At 43.4% G+C, this 8,525-nt stretch overlaps 1 long non-coding RNA gene across 4 annotated transcripts in view; it reads right to left on the reverse strand.

The window, feature by feature from the left end:
* Positions 1 to 8,525, reverse strand: part of LOC147823990 (uncharacterized) — an 88,174-nt gene that overhangs the window by 51,774 nt on the left and 27,875 nt on the right. For 3 of the 4 annotated variants that reach the window (XR_015443063.1, XR_015443062.1, XR_015443060.1), the window contains exons 2-3: positions 8,137 to 8,234; positions 1 to 3,632 (exon numbers count right to left, since the gene is read on the reverse strand). The exon at positions 1 to 3,632 is cut by the window's left edge. This is a non-coding gene — a long non-coding RNA (uncharacterized LOC147823990). The remainder of the gene's footprint in view (positions 3,633 to 8,136; positions 8,235 to 8,525) is intronic. The other variant, XR_015443061.1, reaches the window with a different exon arrangement.

Here is an 8,525-nt window from a genome sequence, read left to right on the forward strand (position 1 = left end):
CATGGCCAATTGGTCCCATTGCTTTGGGGCCTGTGGCAAGGCAACATATTATAGAAGAGCAAACTGCACACTTCAGAACCAAAAATCCAAAGGGAGTAAGAAAAACAGACCAAGGCCACCAAATCCCCTTTAAAAGCGATAACCTAAAGACCTCCCACTATGCCTCTTAAAGATTCTACCACCTCTCAAAAATCATGAATACAGGGGGAGGGACAGGGAGAGGAAAAGAAGGTGAAGGAGAAGAGGTAAGAGAAGAGATGAAAGACAGAGGCTAAAAGGGAACACCTGACAAGTTCCTGAGTGTGACACAGGGACAGAAGTCAGCCCCTAAGAATTAAAAAAGAGAGTAAGGCTAGGCATGGTGGCTCCTGCCTGTAATCCCAGCACTCTAGGAGGCTGAGGCAGGAGGACTGAAAATTCAAATCCAGCCTGCTCAATTTAGTGACTTAGAGAGATCCTGTCCCAAAATAATTTTTTTTTAATGCTAGAGGTATAGCTCAGTGTGAAACCCCTGATAGGGAAGGAGGGGGAGAGAGACAGAGAAACAGGAAGAGATAGACAGACAGACAGACAGACAGACAGAGAAACAAGGACACAAAAACAGAGATACAGGGACACAGGGAGACAACGGGAGAGACAGAGAGTGAGAAAAGAAGAGGAAGAAGAAGGAGACAGAAAAGGAGAAGAGAGGAGGAGGAAGAAGACAAAAGAGAGAGAGATTCAATCCCCAGTGGGGGGGATATAAAGATGTGAAGATAGCATATGTAGACAATTCTCCAATTCTCTTGTAAGCATTTACACTTTTTAAGGTGATAAAAAAATAATGAAATGATTGCGGGGAGAGATGTACTCAAGAACGACCCTTTTAAATGATAGGAGATATTACAGCCTAGTTTGAAACTAATCTGGACCATCCAGTCAAAAGGAAGAGGTAGAAAAATACAGAGAAGTGGAGCAAAGTGAATGTGAGCAGACAGAGACCTTGAGAAGTTCAGAAGGGAGTGTAGATCACTGCAAAGGTCCCAAGTTTGATCCCCAGTACTGCAAGAAAAAAAATTCTTCCACAAGCTCTGGTCACCCCCATCACTCTTGTTGCCAGCAAGCCATTCATCATGACAGTGGATGTCACTCTACGTGCTATGGCCTCGGTTACAAAATCAGGTTCCAGTATCCAAGTAACATCATTCTGTTCCTTGTCCTAATCCAATACTCAGGAAACCAGCTCATGGGTTTTTGTTTCTTGTTTTTGTTTTTGTTTTTAACTAGAAAAGGAACCAATTTCATGCTAATTTGTTCAGGTCTACTTGGGGGCTTCTAGTACATGTTGGCCGTCCATTAGTACTGTCAGATTAAGAAAAGCCTGCTCTGATTTATAATATTTGAGGAAGTTTCCAGGAACCTGGGAACCCAGGCATGACTGAAGAAAGGAGTCATCTCTGGGGGCAGGAGGGACACCCCAAGCCTTTCACCCCATTCCAACCTTTGCCCAAATGCCATTTTTCAATAGGGCTCACAGTGACCACCTAATTTTAAACTGCATGACCACACTGCAACCTGGATCCATTTCTCTCTCACCCTGTTTTTGTTAAATAGTACATTTATTAATAGTACTTATAGAATATCTGACACTAAGTAATTTTTAATGAATGGAAATTTATTGATTCACAGTTCTGGAGGCTGGGAAGTCAAGAGCCTTCTGCTTTGTCTTCACAGGGTGGAAGGCAGAAAGCAAAGAGATAAAAGGAGCCCCAAATCTCCTTTTACAATGACACTGATCCCTATCACCTTCCATGGTACAACAGCAACCAAATTTTACCATGAGTTTGGGAGGCCACAAACATTCAGACTATAATGTTTCATTCCTGCCCCAGCCAAACTCATATTGTTCTCAAACAAAACACACATTCATTCTATCCCATTAGCCCCACGACTCTTAATACATCCCAAATTAATCCAAAAGTCCAAAGTCCAGGGTCTCTGAATCACATATGGGTGAAATTCAAGGTCCTGTTCATCTGAGGCAAATTCCCCTCCAACAGTGTGCCTGTGAAGTCATACGTGCCATGCTTTCAAACTGCAAAGGCAGAACAAGAAAGAAAAAGACAAGAAGAAAGTGGAGATAGATCCCAAGTAAGTCCAAAACCCAACAAAGAAAATATTAAACTAAAAGTCTTGAGAAGAATCTCCTTTATTCCATGCCCTATCTTCTGGGCACACTGGGGGCAAGGTTGGGCCTCCCAGGCCTTGGGCAGCTCCCCCTGCATGGCCTTCCTGAGCTCCACCCATGTCAGTCTCACAGATTGGAGTCTGGTACATGCAGCATTCCCACACTGGTGCTCAATACTGGTGGCTCTGCAGTTTTGGGGTCTCAGGGTAGACCCTCTCCTAGGCTCCACTGAGCATTGTCCTATTGGGGGCTCTCTGCAGGCTCCACCTCCATAACAAGCCTCTGTCTTGGCTCCAAAGCTGTCCATGATGCGCTTGAAATCAAGGTAGAGAAAGCCATGCCTCTGTAAACCTGCAGAAGTAGCAACCTGGTGGACACCACTAGAATCACCACTTGAGTCCTCTGGAACAAGCCCTCTGTCAGCATAAATCACATCTGGGCCCACTTGAGCCACAACTGGGGCAGCTGAGGATCATTGCACTGCAGTGTAGGGAGCAGCATACCAGGGCAACACAGCGCAGCAAACCCATGGTGGGCACCCCAGGCCCATCCTCCTAAACCATTCTGCTCTCAGGACCAGAGAGTTCCGGGCCTGTGAAGGGATGGACACCCTTAAAGATCTTCAAAATGCCTCTGTGGTTCTTCTCCCATTGTCTTGATGAACAGTAGCTCGCTCCCTTCTACCCTTACTATCTCTTTAGTAAGAAGAATAAAGGTTATCCTGACCATGTTCTTGGTATTCCCTCCTAAACATACTTTTTCCTTCTTTATATATACAGGCTGGGGACTTTGTATTTCTTAGTATATTAATCTTAAGTTCTGCCTTTCATAAAATTCTAGAACATAAACATGATTCAGCCAAGCTCTCTGCCATTTTATACCAAGGATAGCCTTTCCTCCAGTTTTCAATACCCCATTCCTAAGCTCTGTCTAAGATCTCATCTGAATGGACTTTACTGCCCATATTTCTGCCAGCATTCTGGTGGTAACCACTTAAGTAATTTCTAAGAACTTCCAGTCTTTCCCCACAGCTGTTGTCTTCTGAGCACTCACCAGAATCCCCATTATTGCTCTCTCCAGAAAAATGCAAGCCCTTTCCAGCATTCACTTCAAAAACTGTTCCAGCTTCTACCCATTACTCACTTCCAAAGCCATTTTCATATTTTTAGTTATTTGTTGCAGCAACAAGCCCACTCTTGGTACCAATTTCTAACTTAGTCTATTTCGTCTACTATAATAAAATACCTGATATTGAGTAATTTATAATGGACAGAAATATTTTGGCAAACAATTACAGAAGCTGAGAAGTCCAAGATCAAGGTGCTATACCATCTGCCAAGGCCTTCTTGCTGCATCATGAAAGAGTAAAATACAAAGGCAAAGGGGAGTTGAACTCACCTTTTGTAACCACCTCAATTTCACCTATAAAGATGGAGACTTCAGGGCCTTATCCCAGTCCAAAGACCTACCACAACAGAAACCAAGTTTCAGCATGAGTTTGGGAGGCATAGCAGATCCAAATACTTCGATAAATGTTCATATTTAATTTGATTAATTATATATGTATCCTATATGCATGAAAAATGACTCATATGTATTTTAATTACCTAATTTAATTAAACATAAGCCAGGTGTGATGGCACATCCCTATAATCGTAGCTCTTGAGTGTCTGAGCCAAGAGGATTGCAAGTTCAAAGCCAGTCTGGACTACATAGCAAGTTCAAGACAAGACTCTGTCTCAAAACACAAAGATCAAACCAAAACAAGAAAGTAAACATAAAGGAAAACAAGTAAGTTATATTTTCTTTAAGTATAAAAGTGGAACAACTTCTAAAAATGAGACACTACCCTAAGCAACAATTCAGCATGACTTACAAGAACACATCACAATTATCACAATAATCCTCCTACATCCTGCTAGTTCCATTCATATCCCCATTTAATGGCTGCGAAAACCGAGGCTCAAATAAACTGAGTAACTTGATTTGGGTCACAGCTAACAAGTGCCCCAGAACAAAAACCTAGGATGTCTGACCCTAAAAACCATGAACAGAGATCCTACTGTTGAGGCAATTATAATCAATGGTAGGCAAAGAACTCCCAGCACAGGTTTCCAACTCACTATTAGAGGATGTAAGCATAGCTCAGAGGCAGAGCAGTTGCCTACCATGCATCAGGCCCTGGGTTCAATTCCAGCACTACCAAAAAATACTTTATTCCACCCAGGTAGAGACAACACACACAAGACCCCAAGCTCCACATGCTGGAGCAAGTCATTTGATGGCCCAAGCCATAAAAGTCATAAAATACCCTGAAAGCCCCAGTGTACTGGCATAGGCCCTCCATGTTCATGACGGTACCAGATTCTAACTTCTTAAGACAGAGGCAGCAGAGGTGATCAAAATAATCATTGATCCACACCAAAATCATTTATTTCTAGTTACACAGCGACAGTCCTCGTTTAATTAGCATATACCTCTCTAACTCTAAAAATTATCACTCTCAAAAGTTTCTGAGTTTGCATAATAAATCACCCAGTCTACACCCCAGCTCAGTACACACCAGAATAAGCCCAAAATCTCCCCCGGTTGAGAACTGCAAGTGCTATGATTTCTCCTATCGGAGCTCACACTCACCCCTATTGGTCAAAGCAGCAGCTCCCCACTACCAAGGACTGGACTTGAGCAACTGAGGTACACCTGTGTGGAATTCATATCTGGAGCTCTGGACATCCTGGGCCTTCTGTTTCCATAAATCAGCACACACTGGCTGCTCAGCCTGGCCTCCCACCCCACTTGGGTCTGATCTCAATAGGAAAACACCATCACTATATTAATGGAAGGTGTGCAGGGCCCACCACAGCATAGATTATCAAGAGCCTGTTTGTTGTGTTCATCAGAGTTGTTTGGCTAACAGAACCAGGCAGCCAGACACCTGCTTTGGAGCCCTATAGCTGATCAGACATCTGGGAAAGAGTGAGGAAAAGAGGGTGTTCAGGTAACCAGAGTCGTGACCACCTAGAATGGACCCTCCAGACATGTAAAGCTGCCCTGGCAAGTGCTAGGTGGCCCAAGTGTCCCTCCCAGTTGAGATGGCCCCTGCAGATCAGATCTTCCCTCTTGCTCCCTTTGCCACAAAACCCAGGCTTTAAAAGAGGCTCCAGGATGGCAGTGTGAGCATACATTCCTTGGGTGGTCCCCAAATTCAGCCAAGTGGGGCAGGCAGGACCAAAATGTCCACAGTGAGCTATTCCAGTTCACACAGACTGAGACTGAAAACTTATCACTGTCAGAAGCATCAACTAAATCCTTCATAAATTACCAACCCTGGGCCCCGAGATGTTCCAGTGTCATCATATAGCTTTTCTGATTTTTGTCTGCTGCTAGGCTGTGGTCCTTTCCCTGAAGCAGCAGAGGGAGAAGCAGCTTGGGGAGTGATAGAACAAATCAAAGGATTGTTATGTCTTTTTCAGTTTGGTTATTTGGGGGGAGGAGGGAAAGCACAGAGGAATCCATGTGATCTGACTTCATTCTAAAAAGAGTTGACTTCCCACATCAAAGCACAAGACCCAGGGAAAACATTAGGATCTAAGAGAAAACACCGTAAGGCATAATAAGTCTTGAAATCATAAGAAACTATTACATTATTTTTTTAAAACCCTGGTCTTCATTCTTTGCATTGCTGGTTTCTGTCTCCTACCAGGCTGAATGGTGAGTAACCACTCTGTGGCCTTCACTCTGCCATTAATTGATCATGAGACAGTAAGCAAAGCTACTCCCCTTTCTCAGCCTCACTTTCTCCAAGTGGACCCTCAGGATACTGGGCACCAGTCGTGACCTTGAGTCCCAGCAGAGGACAGCCTGTGAAATCCTACCTGGATCTGCTTAGGTGTCCTAGGGAGAGAAAGAATGGAGGTAGCTTTGTCAGGGTAGACAAAGCCTGCAAACTTACCTTCTTTATGCAGAAGAGACAAAGCCCTATTCTGGGCAGTCCCCAGGGACTCAAGGGTCAAGACTTAGTAGCACTGGACTTGGTGGTGTTGAAGGGCAATGTCAGCCTGGGCTCATACTCTCTGTTGGGGTCCCAGCCTCCTGTTCTTTGGTTTATTCCTGCATCTGTAAGTGAGAGTCTCCAAGGCAGCCTCAGGCCACTTGCCTCCCCGAACTCTAGACTGTGGAATCCTGAAGAGTCAAGATCAACCCTCTCTGCTACTATCCTCCAACCTATTCGCAATCCCACCACAGAGTCATGGGAATTTCTTTCATTGATTTTTTGATTTCCAAATATTTTTTGTAGGTCCAAAGGGAACCTGAAATCTATGCTTTTTGTTTAATTGTCAGAAGCTGTGAATGTTGCTACTGGATTTCCTCCCAGCTTAGTTTGGAAAATAAAATGAAGAGGAATGAAAGTTCAGTCATGGCTCTTCCAAGGGAAGTCTTGAGGCCAGTGATTCACCATGATGTATTAGAAGCAGACCTTTCCACTCTCAGCAGTTCAATCTAAGGACTAGCCAATGTACAAGGGTGGAGGGGAAAGACTGCAAACACCAGATTTGGGATTCCCAGGAGCTGATAGGAAAGCTGGCCTAGCAGGACCACTCACCCTCCCCCAGAACATGCCCTAGTACAGGCCACTCTAGCACACTGATTTGTAAGAGAAACAGCAGGCGTGAACCCCAAGTTGTGAAGAGAACTGAGCTCAAAAAGACTCCAAAACCTCAAAAACAAAATTCTGCTCAAATTCACTATATAACATCTTCTGTATGCAACATTTCTTCTCTCAAGAAATTTATGGACACAGAAGAAATAAGTTGAAAGCAATTATTAATATTAAACAATAACAGCAGTAGCTAATCTGCCTTAGCAGATGAAAAGATTATTTCCATTCTGTTGATCAAGAAACTTTATAACTAACATTCACTGGTTCCCAACTGTCTTAGTCCATTTTCTGTTGCTATAATTGAATGCCATGAGCTGAGTAAATTTATAAAGAATAAAGGTTTAATCAACTCACAGTTCTAAAGGCTGAGAGACCTAAAGGCCAATTTGGTGAGGTTCTTTATGCTGTGGGGGACCCTCTGCAGGTCCTGAGGTGGTGCAAGACATCTCACAATGAAGGGCACATCCAAGAGACAGAACCCAACTGGCTTTTAGAAGATCCATTCTTGAGATAACCCATTAACCCACTAATCTATTAACCCATGAATGAATTAATCCATTCATAAAGGCAGAGCCCCCATGACCTAATCACTTCATAAAAATGCCATCTGGCCACACCCCTTAACACTTCATAATGGAGGTTAAACTCCAACATGAACTTTGGTGGAACCATTCAAAGCATAACTGTATATCAGGCATGTTGTAAGTTCTTTTCATGAACATCATATGTCAAACTCATAATACCCGTAGGTGTTCTACTATCGAGAACATTCTGCATATGAGGAGGCTGGGATCAGAAGGCAACGAAAGCTGCTCAGGATAACATAGCTGATTCACAGTACAGTCCAAACTTCAACCTCTCTAACTCTGTCTCTCACATAAAAGTCAGAGAATGAAAATGTTTTCCCAGATTCGTAGAAGCTGTGGCAAGAGATTGTGAGCCCCAAGTGCTCAGACTCTTAGCCTCATGGTTGAGCTCATCATCTACCACACATCCTGAATATAGCAGCCTGGGAGGGGTAGCACCTGGTAAAAAGCATGCTATGCTGCAGCCAAAAAGGAGGAGGTATACCTGCCATACAAGGGACACCTGAAATGTTCTCCACCATTAGGTGCTTCTGAGACTTAGGAAAGTCCAGGGAAAGAAGCAGCTGAGGGTGAAGCTGTACCCCTGGTGACCTGCTCCTCAGGAAATGCAGACCACTCACACTACCTCCCCGCCTTGAAGTCTAGTCCAGCCTCCCCTGCAGAACTACAACCTTGTCTGTCTCCCAATTCCTCAGCCCACACTCACCGCAGTCTACACTCACCCCTCACACCTTCACAGGAACCATTAGGCATGAATCACTTCTCTCTGTCAAGGTTGTATTTTCTTGTTTTAAAAAGAGTACCTTTTCTTCTTATTATTCTGAGGAGAGAAAAAAAAGTTGCCTCTTTTTTTTGGCTTAGAAGGTGGCTGAATTTTTCAATATATTCATGCAAAGTAGATATTTCATCTCATGGATTTTATCCCAGTTCTGTCTATGCACATTTTAAATAAATTAAGATGAAATAAATCCATTTTATTATATTACCCAGTGCCATCTCCATGAAATAATGCCCATATTTGTATTTCCTAAGGAATGTTGACGTGGCTAAAAATGTTGCAGCAAGTGTAATCTTTGAGGATTGTGCTGCCAAAAAAAAAATAAATCTAGGC

Source organism: Heterocephalus glaber, unplaced genomic scaffold (assembly GCF_053883595.1).
Source record: "Heterocephalus glaber isolate CG9 unplaced genomic scaffold, H.glaber_assembly_v1.0 deba00001561, whole genome shotgun sequence".
Classification (NCBI taxonomy): domain Eukaryota; kingdom Metazoa; phylum Chordata; class Mammalia; order Rodentia; family Bathyergidae; genus Heterocephalus; species Heterocephalus glaber.